At 42.8% G+C, this 19,804-nt stretch overlaps 1 protein-coding gene across 2 annotated transcripts in view; it reads left to right on the top strand.

Moving 5' to 3' along the window:
* The window catches only part of bmpr1aa (bone morphogenetic protein receptor, type IAa), a 66,871-nt gene that overhangs the window by 18,894 nt on the left and 28,173 nt on the right, over nt 1–19,804 (top strand). For both annotated transcript variants that reach the window (XM_029669626.2, XM_029669625.2), the window contains exon 2: nt 2,081–2,222. The gene's annotated coding sequence lies outside the window, so the exon portion shown is untranslated. The remainder of the gene's footprint in view (nt 1–2,080; nt 2,223–19,804) is intronic.

Consider the following 19,804-nt stretch of genomic DNA (forward strand, 5'->3'; position numbering starts at 1 on the left):
TTGTGTGTGGAAACCCATTTCATTGAAAGACCATTTTTACATGCTTCAGCACTCGGCAGACCTGTTCTTGAGCTTGTGTGGCATATCACTTCTCGGCTGAGCGTTGTTGCTCCTAGACGTTTCCACTTCACAACAGCACTTCCAGTTGACCGGGGCAGCTCTAACAGGGCAGTGATTTGATGAACTGACTTGTTGGAAAGATAACATCCTATGACTGTGCCTCGTTGAAAGTTAGGTCAGTAAGGTCGGTGTACTGTTAATGTTTGTCTATGGAGATTGCATGGCTCTGTGCTCAATTTTATACACCTGTCGGCAACGGGTGTGGCTGAAAAAGCAGAATCCACTAATTTCAAGGGGTGTCCACATACTTTTGTAAATATGAGTTATGTACGCTAGAGGTCAAGGTTCTGTTGACTTGAACTTTCCAAAAATGTGTCTGATAGCTGTGAATCTAAGCTTTCCAGTAATATATTATTGATGTGAGCAATAGCTTGTTGTATACTGAACCCTATGGGATGGATGGAGGGATGAAAAAGAGTAGCACAGAGAATGCTACCATTTGATGTAGTGCTATCACACATTTTTCAACTCTAGGGACAGAGCTTCAATAAAATTACTTCGACATCGTTGGCCCAAGTGAGCCCGATGGCCCAAATTTGTCTGGCTCATGGACTAAAAGGCCCTTTGAGTCACAAGGAGCTCTCCCATGTGGAAGAATAGCCCCTGTGTTGGTGCTGAGAGCAGTGCCTGGCTCTCAGGCTGCTGGGCCACATCCAGACCATGCTGCTCCACTTATCTCCCTGCCACAGCAGGGGCTTTTGGCCCGCAGTTGCCCACTCAAAGGAGGCTTTATGGGTACACCATGGACAACCTCCTCTCCCACCCCCTGGAATAGCACATCCCTTGGGTCTAAAATCAGATGTTTGTGTGTCCAAATGTGCTGTTGGGGTATCTGAGCTGAAATGTCTAAAACTGTGAGCTAAATGAGGATTCCCTGGTATTGAACAGGGAAGTGACTGACACTCTTTGCCCCTAGTATGTTTTCAGGCTCATGTAGGCAAGGCCTAAAGCTGTTTTGAAAGGCTAAACCTAAAGATCCACTATGAAGAAAACCCTCTGCCATTTCCTGGTTGCTAATATTCTAGTAGTTTGCCTAACTTCAGTTGTGACAACAATCAAGTAGTGTAGAGAATCATTGTACCATCTAAACAGCTGGGAAATTTTCCATTACCAAAAATATTGTATTTTCAGCTGTTTTAAAGCTGGTGTACAAAACCGAATGTAAAAGAAACAAAACTTAAAAACGTGAGGCATAGAAATAAGGCACAGAACGGATCTACCGCTTGCTTAGACTTGCTTTCAATAAGTGACAGATCTATAATGCAGAGCTCTAATGAATTTGGTTGGGTCGCCCAAAAAGTTACATCTTTCATTTTTGTTATTTACAGACTTGACTAATCACACAAGTGCGTCAATGTATGAGTATCCAGCATTAATTTGTCAGACACAGAAATCACACTTTGATAAGCCCTCTAAGAGCTTCAGCTCTTATATTCCTGTTTGAACTTGCCTCTGTTTCTCTGAGGTGGCGTCCTTCTGGAGACAGTGATGCTGAAGTGGCGGTAATCACACACACACACACACACAGATCCGGCTCTGCTAATGACTTTTAAAGTTGGAAGATGTTAGTTGTGGGCTGCAGTAATGTGTAATGTCTTTCCATCAGTGTAGGTCGTAGTGTACTGCGGCTGAGTCCCTGGGCTCTGGGCCTCGGTGACAGTCTGTCTGCAGCGCTGTGCTGCGGCTCCTGCCCCGTCATCTGATACCTCCGCACAGCTTGGGTTGCCCAGCAACCCCCTCTGCCTGCTTTATTTTACTATAGGGGTTGTGCGCAAAATTTTAGGGCAGAAATAAAATGGAAATGTTTGGCTAAATCAAAACTTTTTATTTTCATGCAGACATATCAAGACTGGTGATATGCAGTCCTTCCCGACCTGTTGTTGACACACTTTGGTCCATTTACAACGTCCCATTTGCTTGGTGCGTGACTAACTTGGGGCTCACACTCTCTCCTGCTCAGGTCTCCATGGTGCCATGCTGGATTTCTGTCTCCACCATCAATATGTTCTCTCTCCCCATGGATCTGTATGACCCCCAGCACCAACTCTGGTCTCTCTACAAGCTTCCTCAACATGCCCCTGCACCATGGATCCCGCAGTGAGGTAAGGCTGCTCTCTCTGGCTGTTACAGTGAATCCGAGGGATCACTCCTGCTTTAGATTATACTTGTGATGATACATGTTCAACCTCATACGGTGTGTAATTTGTGCAAGATGTGTTGTGGTCACATGCTTGGTTGGTGAATGCATCTCTGTTTGGATTCCTTCTCTGAGCCTTTTTCTTTAACCTAACAAATGTTTGCTTTTCTGCGGAGGGCACCGGTGATTACCACACAACCTGATTATACTCCTCCCCCTCTGAGGAGATTAAACCCTGACCTCTCCCGGCAGACAGAGCTGGCCAATCAGCGGGTGGTTACCCGGCTCTTAATTGCTGGCGCAGATTGGGTCATTGGAGCTGTCTGCTGATGTGATTAATAACTAGAGGAATAAGAGCAGGAAAGGACCTGATTGCACATGCTCCCGGAGGTTTACACATCTGAGTTTTTCATGGGTGGAGTGACTCCCACCATGAGAGAACATCTAGAATGGGTTATTTTTGGGCGGGGGACGTTCTCTTATTATAAAATACATTTTTAAAAAGAGGTATCTCCTTGTCATTAAGTCACCATCTTAGTTCACAGTTTAAACATGTATAAAAGATGAGACGACAATGAAGTGATCGGTGGCTTATATGTTCTCTTTTGTTTTTGTTTGAGGAAAAAAAACTAAAACACTGAGCCTGAGTTTGCGCGCTCCGCCGGCAGACCTTCAAACAGAGTCAGGGAGTCTACTCGAGCAAATTGCTACCATATGTTCACAGAGGATGTTGAACCCAATGTATTTCACGTCCTCACTTTTAAACACGACTTAAGGCGAGTTGGTGAGTTTCCCAATTTATGCCGGTCTACTTTTGTGTCCAACTTTTTCTCCTGAATCATCACTCATAGACTGAAGAGTGGTGTGACTTTAAGAAAGCAACCGGGATCTTCTCTCCTTAGAGGTAGTGGTTGAGGGTGACACAGGTCTAGTCTCTGGAAGAGGGGGGAGGGGTCCGGTTGACAGGGATAAAGTGAGGCTTTTATTGTGGGAAGCTTGCACTCCCACTGGACCGTTAATTACAGCAGTAGCCGAACTGTGTGACTCCTGGCTTATTGACGGAAGAAGCTAGCAGTTATCCTGACAGATTAGCCAAACTTGGCTCTGTGCAGTTGAGAGCCTTTCGGCCTTGCTCCATTGTTCTGGTATGTGTCAGCAGAGTTCCAATCCAGCACAGTTCTAGATGCATAAGAAAACAGGAGGGGGGCATTCAGGTAACTGCTCAAATACAGGAAACACTTGAGTAAATGAGGGACACAAAGTATATTGAAACACACAGGTATGGTTCCTGGGTTAATTAAGCAATTAACATACCATCATGCCTAGGTTCATGTATAAAAATTCCCAATTGCCCATTATTTTGGCTACCATGGTGAGAAGAGATCTGTTATTGGAAAGAGGGGTCTCAAAGGAGCATAGGGGGTTTAAAAATGACATACCCAAATCTAACTGCCTGTAGCTCAGGACCTGAAGCAAGGATATGCATATTCTTGATACCATTTGAAAGGAAACCCTTTGAAGTTTGTGGAAATGTGAAATGAATGTTGGAGAATATAACACAAGATCTGGGAAAAGATCATGCAAACAAAAACAAGTTATTTTTTATTATAATCTTTGAAATGCAAGAGAAAGGCCATAATATAATATTGCTGTTTATGCGCTATTTAGATTTTGGCCACTAGATGACAGCAGTGTATGTGCCGTTTCAGACTGATCCAGTGAAGCATGGCAATACTGCACACACTTTTTTTTTAATCAAGTCTGCCCAGAAACAGCAGGGGTTCAAACTTTAGAACTCAAGTACCTACATTTTGAATTTAAAAATAGATTTGATCAAACAAAACTAGGCTACATTTTATGTCTGGAACCCTCAGGAGGACAAATCAGAGCAAGATTACTGAATTTAAGTACATCAGAGGTGAATGTGCCATGAGAAAAGTTTGTTGTGCACTCAATAGCATGGTATTTTTTTCACTGTAATAGCTACTGTAAATTGGACAGCACACTTAGATTAACAATCATTTAAGCTTTCTGCACATATAAGACATGTCTATGTCCTGGAATGTTGATGTTACTTACATCATTCTAGTCACATTAGCGCACGTTAGCAATGCCCAAACCGGACTTGTCGCGTGCGCAAGCATTGCAAAATAAATGTACACACGCATGTGATTCAATCATTGCACCCACACTGCTCGCGCGCACCAACGAACGTCTGCGTTGCCAGGCGCTAAAATATAAGTTGATTCTATTTGTGGCGCAGAACGCGATGCAAGTCCTGCCTCTCCAATCTCCTCATTGGTTTTTAGAAACGTATACCCAGGTGAGTGATTGAAAGATGAACTGAGGTCGGTTGTGGTAATGCACCTTAATATGATAGTTAGTTTCCCATTGCCATATAAAGTCCAAATAAGAAAAAGAAGCCTGGAAGGAGGAGAGATTACTAGAAACCATCCGGTTGACCATTTTATGTGTGGATTAATTGTCGGAGTAGAGGACCTTGTGCATTTCAGATAAAATAACAACTCGATGTTTATGTCCAGGGACAAATTAGCTACCAACTGCTAGCTAGCTAAATTGCCATAAATGTTTAATGCTTTTCGACCTGTCCCCAAATGAATCAAATCAAATTTTATTGGTCACATACACATGGTTAGCAGATGTTAATGCGAATGTAGCAAAATGCTTGTGCTTCTAGTTCTGACCGTGCAGTAATGTCTAACAAGTAATCTAACAATTTCACAACAACTACCTTATACACACAAATGTAAAGGAATGAATAAGACTATGTACATATAAATACATGGAAAAGTGATGGCCGCGCGACATAGGCAAGATGCAGTAGATGGTATAGAGTACAGTATACATATGAGTAATGTAGGGTATGTAAACATGATATAAAGTGGCATTGTTTAAAGGGACTAGTGATACATTTATTACATCCAATTTTTAATTATTAAGTGGCTAGAGATTTGAGTCAGTATGTTGGCAGCAGCCACTCGATATTAGTGATGGCGGTTTAACAGTCTGATGGCCTTGAGATAGAAGCTGTTTTTCAGTCTCTCTGTCCCAGCTTTGCGGCACCTGTACTGACCTCGCCTTCTGGATGATAGCGGGGTGAACAGACAGTGACTCGGGTGGTTGTTGTCCTTGATGATCTTTTTGGCCTTCCTGTGACATCGGATGGTGTAGCTGTCCTGGAGGGCAGGTAGTTTGCCCCCAGTGATACGTTGTGCAGACCTCACTACCCTCTGGAGAGCCTTACGGTTGTGGGCAGAGCAGTTGCCGTACCAGGATGCTCTCAATTGTGCATCTGTAAAAGTTTGAGTGTTTTCAGTGACAAGCCAAATTTCTTCAGCCTCCTGAGGTTGAAGAGGCGCTATTGCGCCTTCTTCACCACACTGTCTGTTTGGGTGGACAATTTCAGTTTGTCTGTGATGTGTACGCCAAGGAACTTAACTTTCCACCTTCTCCACTACTGTCCCGTCGATGTGGATAGATAGGGGGGTGCTCCCTCTGCTGTTTCCTGAAGTGCACGATCATCTCCTTTTGTTTTGTCGACGTTGAGTGTGAGGTTATTTTCCTGACACACTCCAAGGGCCCCCACCACCTCCCTGTAGGCCGTTGTTGGTAATCAACTCTACCACTGTAGTGTCGTCTGCAAACTTGATGATTGAGTTGGAGGCGTGCATGGCCACGCAGTCATGGGTGAACAGGGAGTACAGGAGAGAGCTGAGAACGCACCCTTGTGGGGCCCCAGTGTTGAAGATCAGTGGGTGGAGATGTTATTTCCTACCCTCACCACCTGGGGGCGGCCCGTCAGAAAGTCCAGGACCCAGTTGCACAGGGCGGGGTCGAAACCCAGGGTCTCGAACTTAATGACGAGTTTGGAGGGTACTATGGTGTTAAATGCTGAGATGTAATCGATGAACAGCATTCTTACATAGGTATTCCTCATGTCCAGATGTGTTAGGGCAGTGTGATTGTGATTGCGTCGTCTGTGGACCTATTGGGGCGGTAAGCAAATTGGAGTGGATCTAGGGTGTCCGGTAGGGTGGAATTGATATGATCCATATCCTTGCTTCCTTCTCTCAAAGCACTTCATAATAACGGAAGTGAGTGCTATGGGGCGGTAGTCGTTTAGCTCAGTTAACTTAGTTTTCTTGGGAACAGGAACAATGGTGGCCCTCTTGAAGCATGTGGGAACAGCAGACTGGTATAGGGATTGATTGAATATGTCCGTAAACACACCAGCCAGCTGGTTTGCGCATGCTCTGAGGACGCGGCTAGCGATGCTGTCTGGGCCGGCAGCCTTGCGAGGCTTAACGCGTTTAAATGTTTTACTCACGTTGGCTGCGGTGAAGGAGAGCCCACAGGTTTTGGTAGCGGTCCGTGTCAGTGGCACTGTATTGTCCTCAAAGCGAGCAAAGAAGTTGTTTAGTTTGTCTGGGTGAAAGACATCGGTGTCCTCGTGGGGGCTGGCTTTCTTTTTGTAATCCGTGATTGACTGTAGACACATACTTCTCGTGTCTGAGCCGTTGAATTACTTTGTCTCTATACTGACGCTTAGCTTGTTTGATTGCCTTGCGGAGAGAATAGCTACACTTTTTGTATTCGGTCATGTTTCCGGTCACCTTACCATGATTAAAAGCAGTGGTTCGTGCTTTCAGTTTTGCTCAAATGCATATACATCAATGTTGTTGTTTGAGGCTATCCGGAACATATTCCAGTCCACGTGATTGAAGCAATCTTGAAGTGTGGAATCTTACCAGTGTTGAACAGACCTGAGCACAGGCGTTTCCTGTTTTAGTTTCTGTCTATAGGCTGGGAGCAACAAAATTGAGTTGTGGTCAGATTTGCTGAAAGGAGGGCGAGGGAGGGCTTTGTATGCATCACGGAAGTTAGAGTAGCAATGATCCAGAATGCTGCCAGCCCGGGTCGTGCATTCGATATGCTGATAAAATTTAGGGAGCCTTGTTTTCAGATTAGCTTTGTTAAAATCCCCAGCTACAATAAATGCAGCCTCAGGATATGTGTTTTCCAGTTGACATAGAGTCCAATGAAGTTCTTTCAGGGCCGTCGAGGTGACTGCTTGGGGGGGATACACATGGCTGTGATTATAATCGAAGAGAATTCTCTTGGTAGATAATGCGTTCGGCATTTGATCGTAAGGAATTCTAGGTCAGGTGAACAAAAGGACTTGAGTCCCTATATGTTGTGATCACACCACAACTCGATAATCATAAGGCATACACCCCCCACCCTTCTTCTTACCAGAGAGATGTTTGTTTCTGTCGGCGCGATGCGTGAAGAAACCGGGTGACTGTACCGACTAACGTATCCAGAGTGAGCCATGTTTCCGTGAAACAGAGAATGTTACAATCTCTGTCTCTGGAAGGCAACCCTTACTCAAATTTTGTCTACCTTGTTGTCAAGAGACTGGACATTGGTGAGTAGTATACTCAGTAGAGGTGAGCGGTGTGCCCGTTTTACGGAGCCTGACCAGAAGACCGCTCCGTCTGCGGCGGCTTTGTTTTGGGTCGCCTACTGGGATCCGATCCATTGTCCTGGGTGGTGGTCCAAACAGAGGATCCGCTTCGGGAAAGTCGTATTCCTGGTCGTAATATTGGTAAGTTGAAGTTGCTCTTATATCCAATAGTTCCTCCTGGCTGGATGTAATAAGACTTAAGATTTCCTGGGGTAACAGTGTAAGAAATAATACTTCAAATAAAAAAAATACTGCATAGTTTTCTAAGAACGCGAAGCGACCATCTCTGTTGGCACAATGTCACTGTCATAATTGGTTGAGTTTGTTTTGATATTTCAACTTGTGTGTTGTGATTGCGTTTGGTGGTGGGGGGGGGGGCGGGCGCAAAATCCATTTGCGTATGATGGTGTCCGGTTTGGGCATGGTGCTATGGGAGATTCTGGAGCGGCACCTGAGACAGCATCAACAAAACACAAAATTATAGAATTTATTGCGCAAGAATTTTGTCGCATCCCTCCAATAGAGTTCCGGACATTTGTAGAATCTTTTCCAAAGAGCATTGAAGCTATTCCCGGTCGTGTTGGCCTAATGCCCTATTAAGACATTTTGTTGGTGTTTCCTTTATTTTGTCAGTTACCTGAATGTACAGCTAACGCACAAAATATTTACAACCTGGCAGCTACAATCAAGACTAGGTGTGTTTTTCTTCTGTTGTCTGGTTACATCTTGGAATGCCAAACCAGTCTTTAATACTCTTAATACCAAGTATTAAGGATTAAGCCTTAAGCCTATGTGTGGTCAGTTCAAACCACTGAACTGCTAGGCCTATACCCATTATTCCAAAATGTGAATACAGAGGCTAGTTTGAGGAGCAGAATGGCCTATCACCTATCACCTGGAGTGAAACATGCTTTTGTAAGCCCAGTCATTGCGCAACAAATAACAATTCTAAATGCAACTGCGTGTTAAACTATTTAGATGACCAAGATTAAAAAGAGCAATTTTTTTTCTTCTCAACTCGTAATTAAAACGCGTCTCCCATTCGCCATCGGAATGCATAGGCTATAGTCAACGGTAGGCACACTTTTGAAATGTGCGCTAGAGGCAGTGTAATTGTTTGAAACCTGGACGTTTGACTTTACTTCAAATAATGAGGAATGTCTTACGTTGCTTCAATTATTTTATGAAGACTTCTTCATGCCATTACTGTTGCGTTTCTCTCTTGTTCTATTGGTTTTCATATAAAAAAGTGGTTTATATTAGCAACCCATCCTAGTCCCCCTCTTTCTACGTTTCTAATGGAGATTTTCATCTCACACATGGAACCACTTGCATTAGGAGCACTGTTTAGAACGGTGGTGACCCACCAATTGGATTTTGGCAAATGCTTGAATTAGGTTTTATTAGTTGCTTCATTACAATAGTTGCATATTCAATAATAGGCCACAGTCTTTTGACTAAGATTATAGGCTTGCTATTGTTGCATGTTTTCATTAAGCTCTTAATGAAATATGTCCGTTCCTTGCATGCATAGTTTTTTTTTGTAGCTCACTTCATTTAACTGTTTAGAAAAAATGTTGCTGTTTGTTGACCGGTTAATGAGGGTTGGTTAGTCGGCAGCAAAATTGACCTGAAATTTGCATCCCTAGTCCTGACAAAGCCTTATTTCAGACCATCTTCTGTGAGGGATCTGTCAGTGAATCCCAAACTACCCCTTCGCACCCTAACTGGCTCGGAGGGCCCTCTGTTGTCACATGTTGCTGACAACTTGGAGAGTGGCGAGGGGATCAATAAACCCATCAACTGCAGGACACACTTGTGACTTGAATGATGCAATTCATGTTCCACTTTTAAATTATATGAGTATGAAATTCTAATGAACAAATACCCACTGTTTTAAACCTCAGTGTTTTTTTATTTATTTATTTGTGAGTATTTAATCTGTTACATGTGTCAAGTCTCCAAATCAGACAAACAAATGCACGTGGCCCCAAACATATCGCAGTTCGTGTTGGGGTAGCACTTTGCTCTGAAGCCTGCATCTGTGCTGGCTAGGTCAAAGTGGCTATCGAGGGACTAATTAGCCCCTACACCATCAATAATTTTCACTCCCTCAGCTTTGGGACACTATAGCAAATGGAGGGGCGAGGGGAAGGATGTGGTTTGGGATTCAGCCTGTGTCTCCGTGTGGGATGGTTTCTCTCAGGAGGATTTCAGTTCTGGAGCGCTGCCTGGCCCCAGCTCTTATCAGCACCCCCCCGCTAGTGGAATGTGTGAGCAGGTAATGGAAAATAAACTGGCAGAAAATCTCAGCTCATGGAAATTTGAGTGATAGTGGGCACCTTGCCGGAGCAGAGCCTGTGTCAAAGGAAAGTCAATAAAAAAAATAGTGGTTTTGAATTGGCCTGCTTTGACGTTCTATTTTTTTCCTCTGCCTTCTTGAAGAGGACCTCTGTTTCAACAAGGGTGCCAACACTGTTTAGATCAGAGGGTGTTCAGATAGTATTATCAAAATATTATGCCAAACAGTGCTGTAAAACGCCAGCTACCATGTACTGTGTGGTTTGATAAGAGGGTGGCCTACTCTTCCATGGGTGTCCTATGCGTGTGGACTGTGGCGTGTGTGTGTGTGTCAGTGTCCGTGTGTGTAAGCATGCCTATTAGAGACTCAAGCCGTGGTTGCAGTAATTGACTGTCTATGGAGGGTAACCTCAGATCCTGGGAGGCCTGGTCAGAGTCAGGAACACTGGCTCTGTTCACAAACCTTCCACTCCAGAGAGCGAGAGGACTCTATTCAACACCATATCTTCTCACCTCAGTGTTTACCTGTTTACAAAGTCATTTTGTGAAGTTTTACTTTGTCTGTGAAAACCATTAGCATGTGTCGTTCCACAAAAAACACGAGGATTGACACCCACCATCACAGATTGTTTCTGTAGTTAGTAACAGATAAGATTAGCAGTGCTGAAACATTTTGTTTGAAATTATATCTGAGAAATTACTCTTAATTGATTTCACCCAAATTGACCATTTACATTTATGGGATTCAGATGGTAATCAACATCCAATTTGAACCAAACTTCTTCCTACCAATGAGTAAGACACCCACGGATCCCCACACCCCATGCCAATCCCATACCAAGAACCAGTATCAGTTCTCTATGTTTAAGTAGTATGAAGCTGTGGCTTGGAGTATTGCTTCTCCATACTATGCAGTGTATTCCCTGTGAATCTGTTTTTTTCACCTTTGAGAGAATTTGTCATTGAAGCCGCTTGCATTATTTGCCATAAACTAGTGTGACAGTAACATGTGTTGACCCCTAGATGTCGCTGTTTCTGCTATACCGCCACAATCTTTTATACATGTCTTGTCTCTTGTGTTTATTGAATAGATGTTTGCAATTTGGGTCGAAAACTAATAGATTTGTTTCATTGAAATAAATTGTTTGGTCATCCTAGAACTGGGATGACAAACCGAAAATTAGCAACCATACCGATCACTTATCGCAGGCATTTTGCTGATATTATATAGATGTGAAGTTTTTAAATGAAATAAGTTTGCTAATATGGGTGCTTGTTAATGGGGCAATTGATGGCTACAGGCATCAAACTAGTATTTGGTTTTCTTTGCACATATAAATGTATTGTTCTGTTTATCATTATCGCATCAATTCAGGCAATTTATTGTGATATGGATGTTTGTCCATATCGCTCAGCTCTAGGTCATCCTCACAATTCAAGCCAGTCTTCCATGAATGCAATTCAGTTTGTTCTAATGGCAGAGAAAAAAGAAAAAGCCATGTCTCAGACTGGCCAATAAAAAGAAAAGATTAAGATGCTCAAATGAATAGACACTGGACAGAGAGATGGCTTTTTCTTTGCAGCTCTGCCTAGAAGGCCAGCATCCCGGAGTCGCCTCTTCACTGTTGACTAGACCCTCGAATGTATTTGTCCTCTTGTTGCTCAGTTGTGCACCGGGGCCACCCACTCCTCTTTCTATTCTGGTTAGAGCCTGTCTGCGCTGTTCTGTGAAGGGAGTTGTACACAGTGTTGTATGAGATCTTCAGTTTCTTGGCAATTTCTTGCATGGAATAGCCTTAATTTCTCAGAACAAGAACAGACTGACTAGTTTCAGAAGAAAAGTTCATTGTTTCTGGCCATTTTGAGCATGTAATCGAACCCACAAATGCTGATGCTCATTAGTCTAAAGGCCAGTTTTATTGCTTCTTTAATTAGCACAACAGTTTTCAGCTGTGCTAACATAATTGCAAATGGGTTTTCTAATGATCAATTAGCCTTTTAAAATGATCAACTTGGCTTAGCTAACACAACATGCCATTGGAACACAGGAGTTCATGGTTGCTACTAATGGGCCTTTGTACGTCTGTGTAGATATTCCATAAAATTCAGCTGTTTCCAGCTACAATAGTCATTTACAACATTAACAATGTCTACACTGTATTTCTGATCAATTTGATATTTTAAAGGACAAAAAATGCTTTTCTTTCAAAAACAAGGACATTTCTAAGTGACCCGACATTTGGAACATTAGTGTGGTGTTGGCATGTCATATGCCTAAGTTTGCTAGTCTTGCCAATAGTTGGCAATATCAGTGAGTTTTGTGATGAATGAGCCATTTGATTCAGTAAATGATGGAACCGAGTTCCAAAAATTACAATCATTCTTTATAGCGCCCCTCCCCCCCGGTGTATTTTTTTCCATATATACAGTGCATTCAGAAAGTATTCAGACCTTGACTTTTTCCAGATTTTGTTGCATTATAGCCGTATTAAAAAATGTGTGAAATATTTTTCCCCCCTCATCAATCTACATACAATACCCTGTAATGACAAAGCGACAACAGTTTTTGAAATGTTTGCAAATTTATTACAAATTCAAAAGATACCTTATTTGCATAATTATTCAGACCCTTTGCTATGAGACTTAAAATTGAGCTCAAGTGCATCCAGTTTCCATTGATCACCCTTTTGTTTCTACAACTTGATTGGAGTCCACCTGTGGTAAATTCAATTGATTGGGCATGATTTGGAAAGGCACACACCTGTCTATATAAGGTCCTACAGTTGACAGTGCATCTCAGAGCAAAAACCAAGCCATGAGGTCTGGGGAATTGTACCAACAAAAAATCTGCAGCGTTGAAGGTCCCAAAGTGTCCTCCATTCTTCAATGGAAGACGTTTGGAACCACCAAGACACTTCCTAGAGATCTAAAAATAGCTGTGCAGAGACGCTCACTATCCAACCTGACAGAGCTTGAGAGGTTCTGCAGAGAAGAATGGGAGAAACACCCCAAATACAGGTGTGCCAAGCTTGTAGCGTTATAACCAAGAAGACTCTGCTGTAATCGCTGCCAAAGGTGCTTCAACAAAGTACTGAGTGAAGGGTCTAAAATATTTGTAAATGTGATTTCTGTTTTTCTCTTTTTTTTATGAATGTACAAAAGTCATTTTTTATTTGTTTAACTAGGCAAGTCAGTTAAGAACAAATTCTTATTTTCAATGGTGGCCTAGGAACAGTGGGTTAACTTCCTTGTTCAGGGGCAGAACGACAGATTTGTACCTTGTCAGCTCTGGGATTTGAACTTGCAACCTTTTGGTTACTAGCCCAACGCTCTAACCACTAGGTTGTCATTATGGGGTATTGTGTGTAGATTGATAATTATATATGTATATTTTTTTAAATCCATTATAGAATAAGGCTGTAACTTAACAATGTGGAAGAAGTCAAGGGGTCTGAATGCACTGTAGACACATGCTATGGTTTTAATCAACTATATTTACTGAGCATATTTTATGGACATTGATTAAATAAGACGGTCAAATGACTAGTGGGAGAACGACTAGCATTGGATTGATTGTGCCGTGCCGGGCTCAGACTTCCTGCACTGTGTTAAAAGACAAAGTGATAGTGTGACTAGCATCCATTGTCTCTCCTCCCTGCTGCAGCAACCACCACAGAACATAAGTGTTTATTGCGCTGTTCGTGTTGCTGAAGCTGCAACATAATTACAGCATTCCTGACTGAAAGGTTCTGTTACCGAAATCCCTCATTTGTTTAGGATAAACATGACCTATTCCCTCAACCCTTGTTCTCCTTATGACACATGTATGCATCACATGCATGTGACCAATAGGGCCTGACCTATAGCATATCATAATCACTTAATAAATTGGTTATAACAAACTCCAAACACCATAAATGGATGCAGGGGGCGTGGCAAACTCGAAACGGGGGAATGTTACTGGTTGCTCAGGAGGTAAAGGGGAAGTCAGATGTGTGGAATAAATGTGACTAGTTGTGGAAAATACTGGAGATCAAGAAAAATAAGTTAAGGAGCAAGCGCTGTGTGCATATTATGTGTACCAAACAGGTGCTGTTAAATTACAATATAATTCTTCTGACCATTTGGAACAATGTAAACAACTCTAAATACATTATAACCGTACCAGAGAGTCTGTTGTCAAAAAAAAGAAGCTGTGCAGATTTTTAAGCCTTTATTACAGCAAAGACTAAAAACAGTCACATTCATGAATGCAATTTCCCGAAATGGAACGGGTTCGGCCTATTTAAAACTAAATGCTTGATTACATTTCAAATCACGAATGACTCGTATGCTGTGTGATGACACGAACTAATTAATGATTGATACAGTAGCCTAAACTTTTGACTGGTACTGTATATGGATGATAAATAAAGCCATATTTAACAGTTAGGCTATTGATTTGAGACTTTATTTAGTTTGTTTCCTCTCTCCTCACTTTCCTTAGACAATGAGACACGGGCTCTTTTTCACATCTCCTCATTCTGCTGCTGCCTCTGTCGCATTGTTCTCAACACCAATATGCTGGTGTCTTTGCTATTATGCACATAAAGCAGGAGAAAGCGCCTTTTGTTATTAAATGTTTTATTAGTGTTGCGCTGTTGTTTTTAACGTAACAACCATCTACAATTTCAGTAGCACATGAGTTAGTGATGGACTGTGCATCCCCACTGCCTCCACAGTGGATTAGTCCACTCAGACGGGTGTCTTGTACACCATGAAATATTTGTATTACTATTGCTCGGCTAAAGAAATCTCTGTCGACCAAACAATCGACCAGTCCTAATTTAGGTCACCCGGAAAATATGCCTCTGTTGATATCACATTTCACACATTATCCAGACACTGACTGTTAGCACTTGGAGGTCTATCGCAGCTTCCCAAAAGGAATGGTTTTTAGGTGAGGCAGTTGGACCTGCAGCCATATTACTTCTACAGCAATGTGTGTTATAGTTCTGCCAAATGGCATGGCATTGCATGCAAGGGTGTGGCCTTTGGTCCTTTACCTTTCTAACCTTTTACAGGAATATGACTCTGAACAAAAACGTCAACACCTCCACCATTTGGATTCCTGTCTCTTCTGACGATGTTGAAACCATGTATTGCCTACCACTGTATCATCAAAGGTATTTTCAAAGTGAGATTCAGAGATATAGTCAGTATATGAATGTTATCCATTATGAGCAAGTTAGCCCACGTTAACGTATGTAGCCTATTTTTAGCACTTTTCTCAGATTCTTTGTTTGTATTGCTTTACTGGGAGGCTTATCAGAGGTAGACATGACAGTAATATTTGTGTTTGAGCTGATAGTGCAGGCTGAGCTGCACAAAGTGGACTTCCTACTAGGGCAATCCGTCTCAGTGCTAACAGTATAACTCTGGTTCATAGGCGGATATAGCACCGCCAATTGGCATGGCATTGCATGAAAGAGTGAGGCCTTTGGTCTTTTACTATCATGCAAGGTTGCACCTTCCTAGGCCTCACCATGTCACGTGAATTTGCATTTTAAGTTGGCCTTACGGAAGAAGAGGAATAATAATATTAATGAACGCCAACAAACACAATAGGGATTTATCATTTTTATTGAACCTTTATTTACCTGTGCAAGGTATTGTGATTAGTGACATTTACTATTAAACCTAACGCAACCCAATACTATTACAATTGCAAAACACTATAGTGTTTTTGGGACTTTTACCATTGAAGACCATTAGAACTGCTGTAGCCTAATGGTTTGCTTGTTTACAAGGAATGGTCTAATGGTAACTAATCCAGACCTTTTTGAAAGGAATAAACTACACACAAAGGGGCCGTTTCCTGCATACAGATGAAGTGTATAAAAAAAAAAGGACAAACTGATTTGCTTTCATTGAGGACTGGCTTGAATTATGAGCGTGACCTAACAATTTATTTTTATCACAAGCCAAATCTATTGGTTTTCTACCCCCAAGTATATGCGGATGCTTATTCTTTGTAGGCACCTGATATGAGCCATAAGGGAGACTAGACATCTACCACCCCACTATGGTTCTGAAATCACCATCACCAACTAATTTACCTGTCATTTTTGCAGATTAACTGTCTTTTCAAATTTGGTCATGCAGTACGCCTCCCTACAAGAAATGTTAATCATTTGATGGGTGCTTAGATCTATCCTGTTTCACACATGTACAAGTGCGTATTATACACATGTGAATTGGAAATGTGTTTTTTGCATATCCCAACTCCCCCTGAGACACCCTTGGAGAGTGGGGTCACGACCAGCGTCAGCCCATCTACAGATTTTTCATATTGTCGGCTCATGGATTCGTAGTGGCAACCTTTCGTTTACTGGCCAAACGCTCTAACCACTAGGCTACCTACCTCCCAGGTTTGTAAGATCTAGTGTAACACTAAAGACTTGCAGCGAGCAGGATGGAGTAAACTATCGATGACAGTATCCTCTACCTGTGCATCATCAAGACAGTTGCTTTGTGAGTAGGTGCTAACCATAGGATGTTAACCCATGTTCAAACTTAGCCATTGTTATATAAATGACGGTTAAAACGTAACAGTGGCCAGGCCTTGGCCCCAAGTCAGAGCAGGTCCACAGAGGCCATGGCCCAGTGAGGCACGGGTACCGGTCCGTAGAGATGTAAACAGAAAAGTCTGAGCCTTTTGGGTAAAACACTGGGGTAAGTCTTGGGTGGAAACTCAGCACTGGAGTATGGCTCAGGGAGTCAAGTGGAAAATGCAGAAGTCAAGGATGGGGAATGAGAGGAGAGGGTGTGGGTTGGAGGCCGCAGCTCCGTGTGGATGGGTATTCTTATGCTAATCCACTCCCGGGATGAGGCGCAAAGCAGCCAAGCAAACAATGGCAGTGGAGCCAGAAAGTCTGCCCTGCAGTCTAGCAGGCCTTGAAAGGCATGTTGGTCGGGGCGCCGACACTGGGAGAAGGCTGCCTGCAGCACGGAGAGGGCTGCCTGCAAGGAGGGGCCCCAGGAGAGGCCATGGATCTGGGCCAAGGCATGGAGAGCGAGTGGGGGAGCAGGGTGGAAGGAGTGGGGTGAAAGGTAGAAAGGAGACAAATGACATACCACATCACTCTGTTCACTTTATAGGCAGCAGGGCTGCAGTGAAAAGCTCCTTCCAAGGCTGTGTGAGAGTTGTAGCGAGAGTGTTCGGTTGTTGTTCATTTATACCCCTTTTTCCAGAATACCCCCATTCACCAGGCCCTTATTGGTCAAGTCTACATTTTTACATTCTCCCCTAAAACAGCAAAGCCCAATATTATACAGTGGGGCAAAAAAAGTATTTAGTCAGCCACCAATTGTGCAAGTTCTCCCACTTAAAAAGATGAGGCCTGTAATTTTCATCATAGGTACACTTCAACTATGACAGACAGAATTAGAGAAAAGATCCAGAAAATCACATTGTAGGATTTTTAATGAATTTATTTGCAAATTATGGTGGAAAATAAGTATTTGGTCACCTACAAACAAGCAAGATTTCTGGCTCTCACAGACCTGTAACTATTTCTTTAAGGGGCTCCTCTGTCCTCCACTAGTTACCTGTATTAATGGCACCTGTTTGAACTTGTTATCAGTATAAAAGACACCTGTCCACAACCTCAGTCACACTCCAAACTCCACTATGGCCAAGACCAAAGAGCTGTCAAAATTGTAGACCTGCACCAGGCTGGGAAGACTGAATCTGCAATAGGTAAGCAGCTTGGTTTGAAGAAATCAACTGTGGGAGGGAGCAATTATTAGGAAATGGAAGACATACAAGACCACTGATAATCTCCCTCAATCTGGGGCTCCACGCAAGATCTCACCCCGTGGGGTCAAAATGATCACAAGAACGGTGAGCAAAAATCCCAGAACCACACCGGGGGACCTAGTGAATGACCTGCAGAGAGCCGGGACCAAAGTAACAAAGCCTACCATCAGTAACACACTATGCCGCCAGGGACTCAAATCCTGCAGTGCCAGACGTGTACCCCTGCTTAAGCCAGTACATGTCCAGGCCTGTCTGAAGTTTGCGAGAGAGCATTTGGATGATCCAGAAGAAGATTGGGAGAATGTCATATGGTCAGATGAAACCAAAATATAACTTTTTGGTAAAAACTCAACTTGTCGTGTTTGGAGGACAAAGAATGCTGAGTTGCATCCCAAGAATACCATACCTACTGTGAAGCATGGGGGTGGAAACATCATGCTTTGGGTCTGTTTTTCTGCAAAGGGACCAGGACGACTGATCCGTGTAAAGGAAAGAATGAATGTGGCCATGTATCGTGAGATTTTGAGTGAAAACCTCCTTCCATCAGCAAGGGCATTGAAGATGGAACGTGGCTGGGTCTTTCAGCATGACAATGATCCCAAACACACCGCCCGGGCAACGAAGGAGTGGCTTCGTAAGAAGCATTTCAAGGTCCTGGAGTGGCCTAGCCAGTCTCCAGATCTCAACTCCATAGAAAATCTTTGGAGGGAGTTGAAAGTCCGTGTTGCCCAGCAACAGCCCCAAAACATCACTGCTCTAGAGGAGATCTGCATGGAGGAAATGGGCCAAAATACCAGCAGCAGTGTGTGAAAACCTTGTGAAGACTTACAGAAAACATTTGACCTCTGTCATTGCCAACAAAGGGTATATAACGAAGTATTGAGAAACTTTTGTTATTGACCAAATACTTATTTTCCACCATAATTTGCAAATAAATTCATTAGAAATCCTACAATGTGATTTTCTGGATTTTTTCCCCTCATTTTGTCTGTCATAGTTGAAGTGTACCTATGATAAATTACAGGCCTCATCTTTTTAGGTGGGAGAACTTGCACAATTGGTGGCTGACTAAATACTTTTTTGCGCCACTGTGTATATATATATATATTTTTTTTTAGCCCTGGAGTTGGAAATAAAGCATTGTAGTCAATCAGGAAGCTTTGTTTTTATTCAGACTGCAGCCTTCCAGAGCGGGAAATGCAGATGCGTGAAGGTTGGTTATAGATGTCTGTCTTCTCTGCAGCTATCCAGAGAAGGAAGCGGCGACGGACAAACACCCCCCCCCAGGCTCATTTTACAGAGCTTTATTACAATATGGGTGTAGCAGCGTCAGCGTCTAAACCATATCTCAGTTGAAGAGTGGATTAATGAATAAACTGACCTGTAAGAGAAGAATTTTGAGATTAACGTTTGTAAAATAGGCCTATTAGTTATATACATTTTGTGAGAATTGGACATATGAAGATCATTCCCAACTCTGGCTCTACCATATGGCCATATGCAGCTTTTAAGGGATTGTTCAGTCAAATCTAAATGTGTCAGAGGAATGAGTTACCATTTCAAATTCACCTCAAGTTAAACCCTTTTCTAGATGTGCTCCCACTTGTCCTAATAATATGCACCCTGCGGTGTTCTGAAACGATGCCAATTTCATTTCCATCATTGTTGTCTCTGACCTAATGGAGTGATTTTGACTCTTATCAGTTCACCTCAGTCTCCAGACGGGATTTAAAGACCTCTTTGGGAGCGTTTTCTCAGTGTTTTCCTGTCTGTAGCCACTCCTTGGATTTCCAGCCCATTGAATTTCCTGGCATCCATTGAGTGGTGCGACCCAGAATTCCTTCCCTAGGGGGATGACCATGCATCAGTGGTTCGCAATAAGAGTGATTATTCTATACAGGTGGCACCACCGTTTTCACATGACAATGCCCCCTTTCATTCTCTTCATCTGAGGGAA

This window comes from Oncorhynchus nerka, linkage group LG10, assembly GCF_034236695.1.
Source record: "Oncorhynchus nerka isolate Pitt River linkage group LG10, Oner_Uvic_2.0, whole genome shotgun sequence".
In the NCBI taxonomy this organism is placed as follows: Eukaryota; Metazoa; Chordata; class Actinopteri; order Salmoniformes; family Salmonidae; genus Oncorhynchus; species Oncorhynchus nerka.